Source organism: Jaculus jaculus, chromosome 17 (assembly GCF_020740685.1).
Source record: "Jaculus jaculus isolate mJacJac1 chromosome 17, mJacJac1.mat.Y.cur, whole genome shotgun sequence".
In the NCBI taxonomy this organism is placed as follows: Eukaryota; Metazoa; Chordata; class Mammalia; order Rodentia; family Dipodidae; genus Jaculus; species Jaculus jaculus.
Genome location: NC_059118.1, coordinates 4,877,254 through 4,894,306, shown reverse-complemented (window position 1 = coordinate 4,894,306; position 17,053 = coordinate 4,877,254).

The following is a 17,053-nucleotide window of genomic DNA, read 5'->3' as shown; positions in this document are numbered from 1 at the left end:
AGACGTCTTTGCTCGAGGCTTAGCGTGCAGACACTCGGTGGGAAATGTTTACTCGCTCCTCTCCCAAGGGCTCAATTGTCTTTCATCTTTATTCACTTTTATCCTTTGGTTCCTCAGTCTCTTCACACCCCGTCTCTAGGCTGGTGCAATTTTGGATTTGTCTGTGGTCTGCTCACAATCTTGGAGAGTCCTTTACCCCAAGATGGGAAGAACTGAATTGGAATGTTGTATTCCGGACGCGAGGTGGCCATTGCGTTAGTGACCTCACAACAGCTGTCTTTACCTGCACAATATTGTGTCCATCCATGTGTCATGGATGTGGAAGGAAGCCAAAAGAAAACAAAAAGAATGACATCAAAATAGAAGAGAACCGACTGCTCTCCGATTGGGCTGGAGGCCGGCTCTGTGGGAGAGAAGTCTCACCTGGTACTGGAAACCTAGTCAAAAGCCTGTGGCTGGGAGGTCATCAGCCCTAGAAGGAAGCACTTCTGTTGTCTGGTTGAATGGATCTATTATGCCCACCAAATGCTCTCTAAATACTTAGGTTTATGCCCATATATTAATACTACTCTCACTTTCGGTTAGAGAAGCTTCTCTCTCATTTTTTTTTTCTTTTTTGGTATAGGGTCTTGCTCTAGCCAAGACTGACCTGGAATTCACTATGTAGTCTCAGGGTGGTCTTGAACTCATGGTGATCCTCCTACCTCTGCCTCCTGAGTGCTGGGATTAAAGGTGTGCACCACCACACCCAGCCTATTTTTTAAATTTTATTTATTTATTTGCAAGGAGAGAGACAGAGAAAGAGAGGGAGAGAGAAGGAGAGAATGGGTGCATCAGAGCCTCCAGCTACTTCAAATGAACTCCAGATGCATGCACCACTCTGTCAATCTGAATTTATGTGGGTACTGGGGCAATCAAACCTCGGTCATCAAGCTCTGCACACAAGTGCCTTAAATGCTGAGCCATCTCTTAACCTTCCACACTGCTTTAAAAATCACTTGATTCCTTTTTATTCACTTTTAGAAAAATGTGTTTATTTGCCTGTGTATGTATAAGGGCAACCAGGGCCTCTTGTCAGTGCAGATGAACACTAAACACTTGCACTACTTAAAAAAAATATATTTATTTATTTATTTTTGAGAGAGAGTGAGAATGGGCAGAACAGGGCCTCTAGTCACTGCAAACAAATTCTAAATGTGTGAGCCACCATGTGCATCTGGCTTGCATAGGTGCTGGGGAATTGAACCTGGGTCCTTAGGCTTTGCAGGCAAGCGCCTAATCACTACACCATCTCTTCAGCGTTTGTGCCACTTTTTGCATCTGGCTTCTGTGGGCTGCTTGAAAATTGAACCCACAGTGGCAGGCTTTGCAAGCAAGCACCTTTAACTGCTGAGCCATCTCTCTAGCTCCTTGATTCCTTTTCAGTGTTGAGAAAACTGAGGCACAAAAAGACAGGATTAGTTTCTTAGATGCAGAATGCAAGGCATTTTAGGGTTGAATAGGGTTATTTCCCCAAGACGAGAGGGCACCCATTAAATATCATGTATCTGAGTGCTGGGATTAAAGGTGTGTGCTACCATGCCTGGCTGGCTTATACCATTTTTTAACAATTTTTAAAATTTTTTATTTATTTTTATTCATTTATGAGAGAGAGAGCGAGCGAGAGAGAGACAGAGAGAGAGAGAATGAGAGAGAATGGGTGCGCCAGGGCCTCTAGCCACTGCTTGTGCATCTGGCTTGCGTGGGTCCTGGGGAATTTAACCTAGGTCCTTTGGCTTCGCAGGATAACACCTTAACTGCTGAGCCATCCCTCCAGCCCTTATGCCATTTTCAATATGTGCTTGCACCTAATTCTGCATTAATCCTGTTCATCTGAATGTGATGAAAATCTACAAGTCGACTATAGGGTACTTCAAGGTGACATTGTACTCACAGATGTCATTTTCTTTTTGGTTGTTTAGTCATTTATAATATGTAGCCAACAACTATTTCATTGTGAGTGGATTAGTGAGCAGACTTGGAATCCTTTCTGTCTGCAGTTTCCACCCTTGGAAATCCTTCTCAGCCATTTGAAATGCTTCAAAAATCTTAACATAAAAATGTTAATTAAATCAGATTAATTAAACCTAGCGTTGGTTGGTTTGTTTTTGTCGTGTTGGGGATTGACCCCTGGGCCTTGTTCTACCACAAACCCAACCCCTAAATCAGGTTAACTAAAAATGGTTACTGCCACACTGGAATAACTCTCTATTGCAAATGTATGTTTTAGTGTTTATTGGAACTTTGACTATGGCTATAAACTAACAGTAAATACATTTTAATAAACATACCATTAAGGTTACCTTGAAACCAGAGACTTCTACTCAACTTACCCTATATAAATTTATAAAGCAATGCTCTCTCTAACCCAAAGATAAGGTGACTTAAAATTTCCTGGTGTTATTAATCCTACTTTTACTTTTGGTAAGAGAAGTTTCTCTCTTCAGATAGTGATGAGTGCTGGGATGACTCAGAAGTCACCAGAGGGGCTGGAGAGGTGGCTCAGCAGTTAAGGTGCTTGGCTGAAAAGCCTAATGACCTGGGTTTGACTCCCCAGTACCCACGTAAAGCCAGATGTGCAAAGTAGCACTTGCATCTGGAATTCATTTGCAGCAGCAGCAGCAGGCCCTGGCATGCCTATTCTCTATCTTCCTCCTCTCTCTCTGTTTGCAAATAAATAAGTAAAGATATTTAAAAAGTCACCATAGTGCTGAGAAGAAGTGACAGTAGAGTGTTCAGCACTAAATGAGACATCTTTATCACACCCTCCGAGGCTCAGGACCAGGACGAGGACAGAAAGAATGTAAGAGCCAAAGGAAGGGAGGAGTGCGCACAATGCTGTCTTCCAGACACACAGTGGTCTTGATATTCATGACCTCTCAGAGGCTGACACTCCCTATACATGACCTGCACCATAGGAGGGGAAAATGTCTACATCAAAATAGAAAGTAGAATAATTAAAAAGAAGGGGCTCAGTGGAGGTGGGATTTGGAAGGGGGAAGTAGAGGTTGTGGGAGGGGATTACGATCAGGACATATCGTCTATACTTATTAAAATTTTCATGAAAAAGTTAAAAAATTCAGGCTGGAGAGATGGCTTAGTGGTTAAGGTGCTTGCATGTAAAGCCAAAAGACCAGGGTTCGATTCCCCAGGACCCACGTTAGCCAGATGCACAAGGTGATGCATGTGTCTGAAGTTGGTTTGCAGTGGCTGGAGCCCCTGGCATGCCCATTCTCTCCCTCTCTGTCTCCCTCTTGCTCTCTCTCAAATAAATAAATCTAAAATAAAATATTCTTAAAAAATTGAAAATATCTGCTGGTGTTGTGCATAAGTGCTCTTGGAACAATGCTAGGATTCCTCGGAGGAGAAAACACGGTAGGGATAAGAAACAAACTCATTGCATTCAGACAAGCACGCGCAGTTTTCCCAGTAGCCAGTAGAAATGCAGTTTCGTTCACCGCCGCTTGTGCTTCCTCCTGGACTTCTGTCAGCAGCTCGGCGAAGAGAGCGCACTAAGTGCCACATCCCACGGCATTTCCCATTCCCCACAGAACGCTCTCATGTTCTCCCACCTGCCGCACAGCGAGCTGTTTGTGGGAATCAGAAAGCTGCAGGCTCTGATCAGTACACCCAGAAGACAACGTACCAGTGATTTTGCTCTGGGGAGATGGCTCTGTGGGTCACACAAACACAATTACCTGAGTTTGAATCCCCATCATGCATGTAAAAGCTGGGTGCAACTGTTATCCCTCAGTGGCAGGGAGGCAGAGACAGGAGGATTCCTAGGGCTAGATGGTCTAGCTGACTCAGTGAGCTCTAGGTTCCGTGAAAGGCCCTGTCTCAAAAAAAAAAAAGAAAATCTTGGAGTGACTGGAGAAAACACCCAGCACTGACCTCTGGTCCCCACACACATGTATACACAATGCACATGCATGCAATGCATCCACACACATATAAAAATAAACAGGAGTGCTGGAGAGATGGCTTAGCAGTTAAGGAAGTTGTCTGCAAAGCCAAAAGACCCAGATTTGATTTCCCAGGACCTACATAAGTCAGATGAACAAGGTGGCGCATGCGTCTGGAAGTCATTTGCAGAGGCTGAAGGACCTGGTGCATCCTTTCTCTCTCAAATAAATAAATAATAAAATATTTTTAAAAACCATATACATGAGCATGCACACACCACACACACACACACATGTAAAAGTCAGTGATTTTTATAAATGTATTTAATAATAAGAAAATCTATGAAAACATGTTCAATAACTGAAAATTCAGTTGGGTCATTAAGTGCCCCTGAGAATGGCTGGGCATAGGGAGGCATGATTGTAAACCCCACATAAGGAGGTTGAGGGAGAGAGATCATAGGGTTAAGGACAGCCTGGGCTGGATAGAGAAACACTGTCTTCAGAAAGCAAGGGATGGGGATGTGAGGGAGTGTTTGCTTAGCTTGCCCAATGCCCTACGGTTGATCTCCAGGGCCACGGAGGGAAAGGGATCCTAGGAGAGTGTATTTCTAGTTGTGAGACCCGTCCCTCATTCTGCTTCTTCCTTTTCTTCCTGCTTTCCTTTATTTAAATTTTTAAAAAATTATTTTATTTTATTTTATATTTGAGAGAGAGAGAGAGGGGGGGGGGGAAGAGGCAGATGGCGTGTGTGCGCGCGTGAGGAAGAATGGGCATGTCAGTGCCTTCAGCTGCTGCAGACAAACTCCAGACACACTTGCCACTTTCTGTACCTGACTCTGTGTGGGTACTGTGGAATCGAACCCCGGCCATTAGGCCTTGTAAGCCAGTGCCTTTAACTGCTGAGCCATCTCTCCAGCCCCTACATGAGCTGTTTTAAAGAGAGTTTAAAAGACTGAAAACAAATACCCTGCTTTCCTTTGTTTATTCCATTCTTGGATGGATGTGAGCTACTCACTATATCAGATTTTCTCTGGGGAATTTCTTTTTTTTTTTAAATTTATTTTATTTTTATTTGTGAGTGGCAGACACAGAGAGAAAGAGGCAGATAGAGAGAGAAGGGGCGCGCCAGGGCCTCCAGCAGGTTCTCTAAAAATGGGAAACACGTCAGAATCACATCTAGAGAATGATTTTGCTCTCCAATATCAAGCTTCCACTAATCTTGGGCCACAAGAGGGCCTACACCCATTAAATTCTCCCTAAATTAATAATGGTCATCCCATTTAATTGGTGCTGACTACACTCTCTGCTGGAGAATCTGCTTCTCTTTTTCAGATGGGAGCTGGACCTGAGGAGATAAACGACCCAGCGCACTCCACTCCAGCCCCAGCTGAAACCACGGAGGAACTGGGGAAAGGAGCAAGCGGGCTGCCTTCTCAGTGAACCTGGTTTCAGTACAAGGGTGAAGGAGACAGACCCTGAGGACACTCAGCACCTGCCAAAGCAGAGATCCAGAGGCTCCTAAGAGCCCATCACTGAAACAATCCCAACATGGCTCAGGGAATTTTGCAGAAGAGGGGTGGAAAGATGGTTAGAGCCACAAGTTGGGACACTATGCACGGGCACATCGCCTCTCCCCCATAACTGACTGCTGCCCCCACAGTCCATGACACATGATCCCCATGGGTTGACCTGCATCCCCAATGACGAGGGTCCCTTTGGAAAAGGAGGGTACAACATGTGTTGTTTACACACTCAGTATGTCCATAACTAATAAATATTTTAAAAAATGAGAGTAATATTATTTGAAGGGAAAAAAGCCATAGGCGTTTAGAGGCTTTTAAAAATATTTTACTTTTATTTATTTATTTACTTAACAGAGGAAGAGGGAAAGAGAGAGAGAGAGAGAGAGAATGGGCATTCCAGGGCCTCTAATCACTACAAAGGAACTCCAGATGCATATGCTCCCTTGTGCATCTGGCTAAGATGGATTCTGGAGAATTGAACCTGGGTCCTTTGGTTTTGCAGGCAAACGCCTTAACCCATAAGCCATCTCTCCAGCTCCATCTAGAGGGCTTATTATTATTATTTTTTTATTGACAACTTCTGTACTTACAGAAAATAAGCCATGATAATTACCTCCCTTCCCCACTTTTCCCTTCACAACTCTGCTCTCCAGAATATCCCCTCCCCCTCTCCATCAGTCTCTCTTTTGTTCTGACATCACCGTCTTTTTCTCCTATTATGAAGGTCTTATGAAGGTGTTGCTAGACACTGTGAGGTCATGGATATTGAGGCTAATTTCTGTCTGGACAGTTGCATTGTAAGGAGTGGCGCCCTTCCTCGGCTCTTACATTCTTTCCGCTGCCTCTTTTGCAATGGACCCTGGCTTTTTGATGGACATAACACCTCCATTTAGCCAAAGAGCAGTTGAAGTTGCCCCTTGGGCCTATGACCTATCAGGCCTATTAGAGGACAGAGGAGGACCAAAGCAATGGGACAACAAGACAGAGGAAGGGCTATCTTGCAAGACGAGGGTCCTCAGGGGATGGAGGTGAGGACAGGGGATGGAGGTGAGGAAGAGGGGACAGAAGACGGTAACATGGGCTGCAGAGCCAGCTCAGCAGTTAAGCACTTGCCTGTGAAGCCTGAGGACCCCAGTTTGAGTTGATTCCCCACGACCCACGTAAGCCAGATGCACAAGGAGGTGCATGCATCTGGAGTTCATTTGCAGTGGCTGGAGGCCCTGACACGTCCATTCTCTCTCTCTCTCTTTTTCTTCCTTTTCCTCTCTCTGTCTGTTGCTCATAAATAAATAAATAAAAAATAAACAAAAAAAATTTTACAAAAGAGGATAACATGACCAAATTACAGTATGTTTATATATTAAAATTTTCAATTAATTGCTGGACATGGTGGAGAACACCTTTAATCCCAGCACTCAGGAGGCAGAGGTAAGAGGATCGCTGTGAGTTTGAGGCCACCCTGAGACTCCACAGTGAATTCTAGGTCAGCCTGGGCTAGAGTGAAACCCTACCTCAAAAAACAAACAAAAAAAATTATTTTTTTTCCAATTAAAAAACCAACAGAAGGGGGTGCTGGGCATGGTGGCACACACCTTTAATCTCAGCACTCGGGAGGCAGAGATAGGTGGATCGCTGTGAGTTCAAGGCCACCCTGAGACTACATAGTGAATTCCAGGCCAGCCTGAGCTAGAGTGAGACCCTGCCTCAAAAAATCAAACAATAACAGCAACAGCAACAAAACCAAAACAAACAACAACAAAAAACAACTAATAGAAGGGCTGGAGAGATGACTTAGTGGTTAAGGCGCTTGTCTGTGAAGCCTAAGGACCCAGGTTTGATTCCCTAGGACCCATGTAAGCCAGATGCACAAGGTGGTGCATGTATCTGGAGTCCATTTGCAGTGACTGGAGTCCCTGGCATACTCATTCTCTCTTAATCTGTCCCCTTCCAATAAATAAATAAATATTTTTTAAAGTGTGAAGGAACTGAGAAAACCAACAGAAAAAATAAGCCAGACATAAAACGTTTGGCAAATTGCCCTCTTTCTTCTCCACTCTACTTGCTACTTAGAACTAAGAAGAGCAAGTCGTGATGGGACAGAAGTTTCTGAAGTCTTGTTTTGTTTCGAGATAGAATCTTGCTACTTAGCTCTGGCTGGCTCAGAACTCGTCCTGTAGCTTAGCGTGAACTCACACCTGTGGCAAATCCCCTGCCTCTACCCCTGGGGTGCTGGGGTCTCTGGAGTGCGCCACCCGCGCCTGGCCACTTCTGACGCACTCATGTCCTGGCCTCCAGCTCCAGGCCCGTGTTTGGCGTATCTTCTGCAGCCACCACTAAGCTTGGGAGCTTGAAGCTCGGTGGCGGTACATCGCATCCTTCCCTTTCCTTTCCCCTCTGTCCTTCCTTTTGGGAACGAACAAGCAACTGAAATGTCACTTGCTGTGGCTTGCTGCGTGGTGCTGGCGGTGGGGGGAGGTTAGTCTGTTTGGCCGCAGATGGATGCTTGTTATTTTCGTGCCTCATCTAGAGTTCCATCAGGAACAAGTCATTATTTCAATGTGCCTCTAAAAAGCCAAGAAAATCTCTCTAATAAACTAGGACATAGCTTCAAATCAAGGTTCCACCCCACAGTGTGGGAGAGGGCGCACCAGCTTCTTGGCGCTTTGAAAAGTCTTTTATCTGTTTCTGCTGCGCCGTGCGGCATTGTGTTGGGTGATAAGTCGTTGTAGCACATTCATGTCAGTAGCAGAAGGTACCACAGGGGCCAGGGAGGTGGCTCAGCGGGCGAGAGCTGTTGCTCCGCAAGTGTGAGGGCGCGGGCTTGATCTGCCGCGCACGTGGGCAGCGGGGCACGGGCACACACCCCTGTAACCACAGTGCGGAGAGGGGCGCAGACATGATAATTGCTGGGCGCTTGCTGGTCAGCCAGTGGGTCCAAACCCAACCAACCACACAACCGAACAGAGAACATCGCACGGGTTGGAGAGATGGCTTAGCAGTTAAGGCGCTTGCCTGCAAAGCAAAGGACCCAGGTTCGATTCCCCAGGACCCACGTAAAGCCAGAGGCACAAAGGGAAGCATGCGTCTGGAGTTTGTTTGCAGTGTCTGGAGGCCCAGGTGCGCCCATTCTCTCTCTCGCTCTCTCTGCCTCTGTCTCATAAATAAATAAATATACCCAAGATATATTTTAAAAAATCGTGACAGCTTCAGGTTCACCGAGAGAATCTCTGTCAAGGAGACAAGATGGAGGAGGGTACCTAAGTGTCTCTTCTGGCCTCTGCACGTGTGTGCACGGGGTGCATACATCTGCACACACATGTATACACCCCATGCACACCACACACAACACACATACACCAAAAGTACATACCAGTTTGTTCCTCCTCTGGGTTTCTAAAGCTCTTGATTTTTCATTGAGAGAAATGAATGTGAGACTGCAGTGATTTCCACAACAGTATTTGCTCCATTGATATAAAATATGACTCTCTCTGCTCCATTTCTATGCATTCATTTGATGCTAAATCTTTTTTTTTTTTTTTGTATTTTTAAAATATATTTTATGTATTTGAGAAAAAGAGAGCTAGGCAGAGAAAGAATGGGCTTACCAGGGCCTTCAGCCACTGCAAACGAAATCCAGACGCTTGTGCTACCTTGTGCATCTGGCTTATGTGGGTTCTGGGGAATCAAACTGGGATCCTTTGGCTTTGCAGGCAAACACCTTCACCGCTAAGCCATTTCTCCAGCCCACTAAATCTTTTTTTTTAAAAAGAATTTTATTTTTATTTATTTATTTGAGAGAGAGAGAGAGAGGGAGAGAGAGAGAATAGGCACACCACTGCAAACGAACTCCAGATGCATGCACCACCATGAGCATCTGGCTTACCTGGGTTCTGGGGAGTTGAACCTGGGTCCTTGGGCTTCATAGGCAAGTGCCCTAACCACCAAGCCACCTCTCCAGTCCTGATGCTTAATCTTAGCTGTCGTGTTTTGGCTGCATCAGGAATCGCGTGGCAGCACACCTCTGAGTGTGTCTGTGAGGGTGTTCCCGAGAAGCGTCAGTGAGGCGGGAAGACCTCCTCTGAATGCACGTGGTGCTGCCCCTTGGGCTGGGCTTCTGGACTGAATAAAAGGAGAAGAAATGAGCTGAGCAGCAGTGGTCACTACTCCCTCTGTGTCGTCCCTGCACACAGTGTGGCCATTAACCTCACGCTCGGCTGCCCTGCCTTCCCCAGCGTGATGGACTGTGTATGCTTGAACGCTCAGTCAAACTTAACCAGCCCTTTTTTAAAAATTTCTTTTCTGGGTAAGGGTCTCATTCTAGCCCAGGCTTGAATTCATTCTTTAGCTTCAGGATAGCCTCCACTCTTCTCCTTCCTGTGTGCCTGGCTCCCTGTGTGTGCCTGGCTCCCTGTGTGTGCCTGGCTCCCTGTGTGTGCCTGGCTCCCTGTGTGTGCGTCTGTGTGCCTACATTCCACATTACACAACCCTCCTGCATGAAATCTGCTATGGTGTAAGGCTTCTTGCCCAGTTGGCAGGATCACTACCTACAAAGAAAATAGCATAGACATAACAAAGGTGCCCATACAATTATCAACACTTCAAATATGCCTTGGATAAGAGCCCTCCCCATTATAAAATTTCTGCCTTGGATCCCCAAGGCATTTTCTGCCCAAAGACCATTCTGTACTGACAGCACACTTGGCTGCTGGCAGAGGCAGAAGAAACCTAGCCAGCTGTCTTTGGCCCCACAGGCTTAACAGCCATGTGTTTCCTGCCTGCAAATAAGTATGACAGTGAATTCAGAGAGGCACCATATTCGTATTCCGTCTTCGGATGCCTGCCAGCCAGGACAGCTTGATTAGAAACAGTCAGTTACACATAGGCCTCCAGCATTCCTAATGGAGTTTTGGGATCCAGAGATCTTGGGGTCCTCTGTTGCAAGCAGACTCCTCCTAGTTGGGTTCCTGAAAGGTTGAAAGTGGCTGAATTCATCACTGTCTCTTTCTTTCAATGGAAGAACAATCTGGGGCCAGGTCCTTTTTGATTCTCCAACCCACAGCTCTGAGGAAATGGAGAAGGGCGAACTTCATACATTCTGGGAGTCCATAGTGTCCTTGATTCTACACCTCACTGCATTCCTAAAGATTTGAAGGCAGTTAGAAATACGCAGATACACACATGAAAGAAAAGAAACCTTTAAAGGAGGGAATAAAAGCCAAAGAGTCAAGACACAGGAAAATCATGATAAGAAAAAAATGAGCAGGCCAATGGCATAATCTGAGCACATGTTCATGACCACTGTGAATGTTGCCTGTTTTCATGAGCATTTGACATCTCTCTTTTAAATATTTATTTATTTACTCATTTATTTATGAGAGAGAAAATGAGTGTACCAATGCTTCTAGCCACTGCAAATGAACTCCAAGCTCATGTGCCACCTTGTGTATCTGGCTTATGTGGGTTCTGGGAAATTGAACCTGAGTCCTTAGACTTCACAGGCAAGCAAGACCTTTAATCCCTAAGCCATCACTCCAGCTCAACATCTCTCTTTGGCTAGAAGACACAGTTATATGACCTCCACCAAATCCCAAGCATGTCTGAGGAGTCAGTTTTTCCACTCTCTCATCTTTTTATTTTATTTTCTTTCTCTCCCTCTCTCTTTCTTTCTTTTGATTTTTCAAGGCAGGGTCTCACTGTAGCCCAGGCTGACATGGAATTCACCATGTAGTCTCAGGGTGGCCTCGAACTCACAGTGGTCCTCCTCTTGAGTGCTGGGATTAAAGGTGTGCACCACCATGCCTGGCTACTTTTTTTTTTTTGTATTTTTTATTTATCTTGTGTGTGTGTGTGTGTGTATGTGTGTGTGTGTGTGTGTGTGTGTGTGTGAGAGAGAGAGAGAGAGAGAGAGAGAGAGAGAGAGAGAGGGAATGAGAATTGGTCTGCCAGGGCCTCCAGCCACTACAATTGGACTCCAGACACCACCTTGTGCATGTGCATTGCTGCGTCACCTTGTATGTCTGGCTTGCTTGGGATCTAGAGAGTCAAACATGGGTCCCCAGGCTTCTCAGGCAAGCCCCTTAACTGCTAAGTCATCTCTCCAGCCCTGCTCTCTCATCGTTAAGCTTCCTGGAGTTCCTGCTCCCGAGGTGTGGCTCGCAGTTTGAGGGGCCCCGGTCCGTTGTGGTGGGGAAGGCAAGGCAGCGGGACTGTGAGGCAGCTGGCCACACGGCATCTTCAGTCAGGAAGCCGAGAGGAAGTGGGTCCGAGTTATCCAAAGTCTTCTCGCCAGTGACCCACTTCCTCCAAAGGGTCTCACCACCCTCCCAAACAGGGCCTCCTATTGGGTCCAAGTGTGGATCAACCCAGTCCTCTATCCCACAGGCAGTCCGATGATGGATAAATGCTTTATCCTATAGCGCTTACATGACACAGCCACTTTTCATGGTGGGCTGTGAGCACAGCGAACACATGTCCAGTGGTTGAACATATTTGACGAACACGTTGGCCAAATTGTTCCTGGGGGCAACTCTGGAAAATAGGGGATTCAGAGAATATTATTCTTATTTCAAAGGCAGGAAAACTAAATCCGAGAGAGCATTATTCTCTAAGTATCGACAGTAACGATGGTGACTCTTCACTGAGTGACCAACATACTGGAGAATAAACTGGCTTTACCAGAACTGTCTCCATGCATGGTGTGTCCAATACTGAGGCCACACAGGGACAGGAGCCTGGCCAGTACCCTTGGAACTCTCCAGAGGCAGAAGACAGGAGACAGAAGACAGAGAATTGAGAGAGACAGGGAGAACCCAGCGACCACGGGTGACCGGGCAGGACAAAGGGTGGGAATCATGGAGCCAGTGACATATTACTGACAGCACGAGCCTGTGTGTACTGGGACTGGCACCCTCATGATGAGCTTTACTTCTTGAGTGGTAGTTATCATGCATGCCTTAGGCTGTTACACTGTGAAACTGTCATTTGAGGAACATCATGGTTGTGTTACTAGAGAAAGAGAAGGGACAGAATGACCCTGTAGTGTGAGTACAGCCCATTAGATTGCTTGTGCAATATAGGCTGGGTGGTTCACCAATGGCTGTCTTCACACTGGAGAGGGGTTATTAGACTGGCTTGCAAATATAAGCTGGGTGGTTCACTAATGGCTGTCTTCACACTGGAGAGGCTGAGAACCAGACATTTAGAAGATTATGCTCTCTCCTTTCAGTCCACAAAACTGGGTGCCTCAGCAGTCCCGATCTGGCACTGAAGTCCTGGAGAGTTTTCAGAGAGTCATTGGTCTTCAGCCCGTGCTGGAGGGCTGAGCAAGCCGGAGTCTGACGTCAGCGGAGGACAGCGACGGCAGCAGTAATCGACACACCTGCTCCAGAAGAGGTATGAGTCAGGAGGCAGAGTCTGGATTCACGGGCTTTCAGGAATTCTACTGAAGGCATCTTAGCTCTACTGTTCAGTATTTAGTTTCTACTTGGACATATTTCTCTCTCTCTCTCTTTTCAGTTTTTCAAGGTAGGGTCTCACTCTAGCTCAGGTTGACCTGGAATCTACTATGTAATCTCAGGGTGGCCTTGAACTCACGGTGATCCTCCTACCTCTGCCTCTTGAGTGCTGGTTGTCTGCCACCACACCAGGCTGGAAATATTTCTTTTATTGAGAACTGTATTATATAAACATATTGTGTATTGCTCATTTTCCCATCAGGTTATACTCATGTCCCCTTTCCCACAGCCCCATTCCATGGTGGAGCCTTCTCAGTGAGATTATTGGGGTTCACTGTGGGCTCATGGATGCAGTCAGTCTCTGTGTGAGGGGGGACCATGCCTCAGAGTGCACTTTACCTCCCTGGGGCTCCTGCTTCCTTCCTCCTCCCTTTCCCACGATGCTCCCTGAGTCTTGGAGGGTATGTTAAAAATCTCTTTTAGTGTTGAGATCTTAGCAGCCTCTGGCTTTCTGTTTTGATGAATCTTTTAAAATTATTTATTTATCTATTTGAGAGAAAGGAGTGGCGGGGGGGGGGGTGATTGGCAGGGGGCAATGTGACCGCAAACAAATTCCAGACACATGTACTGCCTCATGTATCTGGCTTATGTAGGTCATGGGAAAATTGAACCTGGGTCCTTTGGCTTTGCAGGCAAGTGACTTAACTACTAAGCCATCTCTCTAGCCCTTTGATGAGTTTTGTTTTTGTTTTTGTTTTTTTGTTTTTGTTTTTGTTTTTGTTTTTTGAGGTAGGATTTCACTCTAGTCCAGGTTGACCTGGAATTCATTATGTAGTCTCAGGGTGGTTTTGAACTCACAAAGATCCTCCTACCTCTGCCTCCTGAGTGCTGGGATTAAAGGCGTGTACCACCATGCCTGGCCTTTGATGAGTTTTGAGTCTCCTCAATGTCTACCCATTGTCCTTGGAGGAGAGTCTCAGGCCAGCAGTGAGAGCAGCATTCATATTTAATCCTCCGCTTCCTCTGTGCTGTCTCCTGGGCCCTGGCAGATGTGACAGAGATGGCGTCTTGTGCTAGCCAGCTGGCTTTCTGTTCTTGTTGTAAGAGTCCTATTTCTTCCTGGTATTCACTGCCATCTGTGAAAAGCAGCTTCTCTAGCCAAGAGTGAGAGTGGCATGGACCCAAGCGGATAAACATAGACATTTAGAAGATTATGCTCTCTCCTTTCAGCCAAAGAGCAGGGGAAGCTTTGGTCTCAAGTCCATGACCTCCCAAGCCATAGACTTCTGACTCGCTTCTCAGTACCAGGCACGAGTTCCTCCTCCACTTGGAGACATTCTGTGGCTGTCTTTGCATAATCACTGCAAGCGTCTGCTTTCCCTGTTAAATTGTGCCAACACTGCAGTTCCTGCAGGGGAACGGATTTACCTTCCAGAAATGTGCTTCGTCCCATTACAGTGAGTAATGTGACTTTCTGAAATGGAAGAGAATGGGCACTGTGCCCTGACGGGTCGTGGACTGCTGCCAGAGCCAGGCCCCGGGCTGTGGCCTCATTTGGAAGCAAATGGAGACCCAGGTTGTCCTAACAGATCTGCGAAGATGAACAGAGAAGAGAAAGGGTGGAGATTAGTGAGCCAGGAGCAATGTTTGTGGCCCACAAATGCAGGAAGCAAGAAAATAACTGGTGTTCTCTCCTTTGGGGTTCGCTTGGAGGAAGCTTCTCTGGCCATTATTCTGTTGGCCTGGATGTCTTTGCAGAGTTTCCTGTCTCCTTGAACTTGGGAAATTGGTGTCCCAGGCACGGACGCCTCTGCCGCTTGCTGCGCTGGGTGGCGCTCACCTGACCGCCCTGTGTCCTTTCACAGACGTTTCCTTCACCATCATTTTTTGAGTTATTATTTTTTAAAGATTTTATTTTTATTTATTTATTTATTAGAGACAGAGAGAGGGAGGGAGAGACAGAGAGAGAGAGAAAGAGAGAGAATGGGCACGCCAGGGCCTCCAGCCACTGCAAACGAACTCCAGACACATGTGCCCCTTTGTGCATCTGGCTAACGTGAGTCCTGGGGAATTGAATGGGGGTCCTCAGGCTTCACAGGCATGCACCTTAGCTGCTAAGCCATCACTCCAGCCCCCATTCTATTATTTTTCATCTTTTTTGAATATGTATGTGTGTGAGTGCACGTGTGTCTGCATGTGTGTGTGTGTGTGTGTGTATGTGTTTACGTGTGTGTATGTGTGTGTGTGTGTATGTGTGTACGTGTGTGTATGTGTGTGTGTGTAGGAGTGCACATGTGTGGGAGACCAGAGGCCGCCACCAGGTGTCTTCCTCACTGTCTCTCCACCTTAGCTTTATTTATTTATGAGAGAAAGAGAGGGGGGGGGGGTAACAGGCATGTCAGGGCCTCTAACCACTGCAAACAACAAACTACAGTTGCACACGCCACCTTGTCACAGGCAAGAGCCCTCCACCTTAGGCTTTGAGATAGGGTCTCTCACTGACCCTGGAGCCCGCCAGTTGGTCTAGACTGGCTAATTCTACCTTTTTATTAAAGGTAGGGTCTCACTCTAGCTCAGTCTGACCTAGAATTCACTGTGTAGTTTCAGGGTAGCCTTGAACTCACAGCCTCTCTGGCTCTCCAGTGCTGGCATTAAAGGCATGTGCCACCATGCCCAGCTTCCTATCCTTTGTTCCTTTGAGGCACAGTCTCTGTGTAGCTCAAGTTGCCCTTGCGTTTGCTAGTCTTCCATCTCGGCTTCCAGTCTGGCTTTTTGAGGGTCCTGGGGACCCTCGCGCAGGCGTTCATGCGTGTGCAGCCAGTGCTTCGTCCACCGAGCCTGTCCCCAGCCCGGGAAACAGCTCTTAAATGGGGTGACATATTAAAAATGGCTCTCTTACTGAGCAGCCTGTGACCTTCCAAAGCCACCTTTACAATGCACAGTGGTGACCCATATATGAAATGAAAAATCCTTGTCCCTGAATATAGTAACTCCCATGAAAACACACACTGTCCACTTTATTTTAAACGTATTTTTATCATTCTGAAGAGACTGCTCAGTGGTTAAGGCCCTTGCCTGCAAAGTCTAATGACCCTGGTTAGATTCCCCAGTACCTACATAAGGCCAGATGCACAAAGTGGCACATGCGCTACAATTTGTTTGCAGCTGCTAGAGGCCCTGGAACCCCCACTTTTTCTCTTTCTGCTGGGCGTGGTGGTGCACACCTTTAATCCCAGTACTCAGGAGGCAGAGGTAGGAGGATCACTATGAGTTCAAGGCCAGCCTGAGACTACATAGTGAAGTACAGGTCAGCCTGAGCTAGAGTGAGATCCTACTTCAAAAAACCAAAAAAACAAAAACAAAAACAAAAAACCCAAAAAAAACTGGGTGTGATGGCGCATGCCTTTAATCCCAGCTTTTGGGAGGCAGAAGTAAGAGGATCACTGTGAGCTTGAGCCCACCCTGAGATTACATAGTGAATTCCTGGTCAGCCTGGGCTAGAGTGAGACCCTACCTCACCCCCCCCCCATTTTTTTAATTTATGAGGAAAAGAGAGAGATTAGTTGGAGAGAATGAGCATTGCCAGAGACTCTCGTTGCTGCAAACGAACTCTAGATACATGCACCATTTGTGCATCTGACTTTAACATGGGTCCTGGCCAGTCAAAGCCAGGCTGTCAGGTTTTGCAAGCATCTTTAACAGCTGAGCCGTCTCCCAGCCCCACATTCTGCACATCACGGGAAGGCTTACCCTTGTAAAGATGCCAGTCTTCCCTGAAGCAACTTTAAAATCATTTTAGTGTTAAACACCAAAGTATAAAGATTATTCTTTTTTTTAAAGCATGTGACCAGGGCTAGAGAGATGGCTTAGTGGTTAAGGAGCCTGTCTACAAAGTCTAACGATCCCAGTGAGATTCCCCAGTGCCCACGTAAGCCAGATGCACAAGGGGGCGCACGCGTCTGGAGTTCATTTGCAGTGGCTGGAGGCCCCTGGTGTACCCATTCTCTCTCTATCTTTATGTTTTTTCTCTCTCTCTGCTTACAAATGAATAAATAAATAAATATTTAAAGTATGGGACCACACACAAATCCTAGAAAAGAGGCCTGGTGGGGCACAGGGCGAGCACATG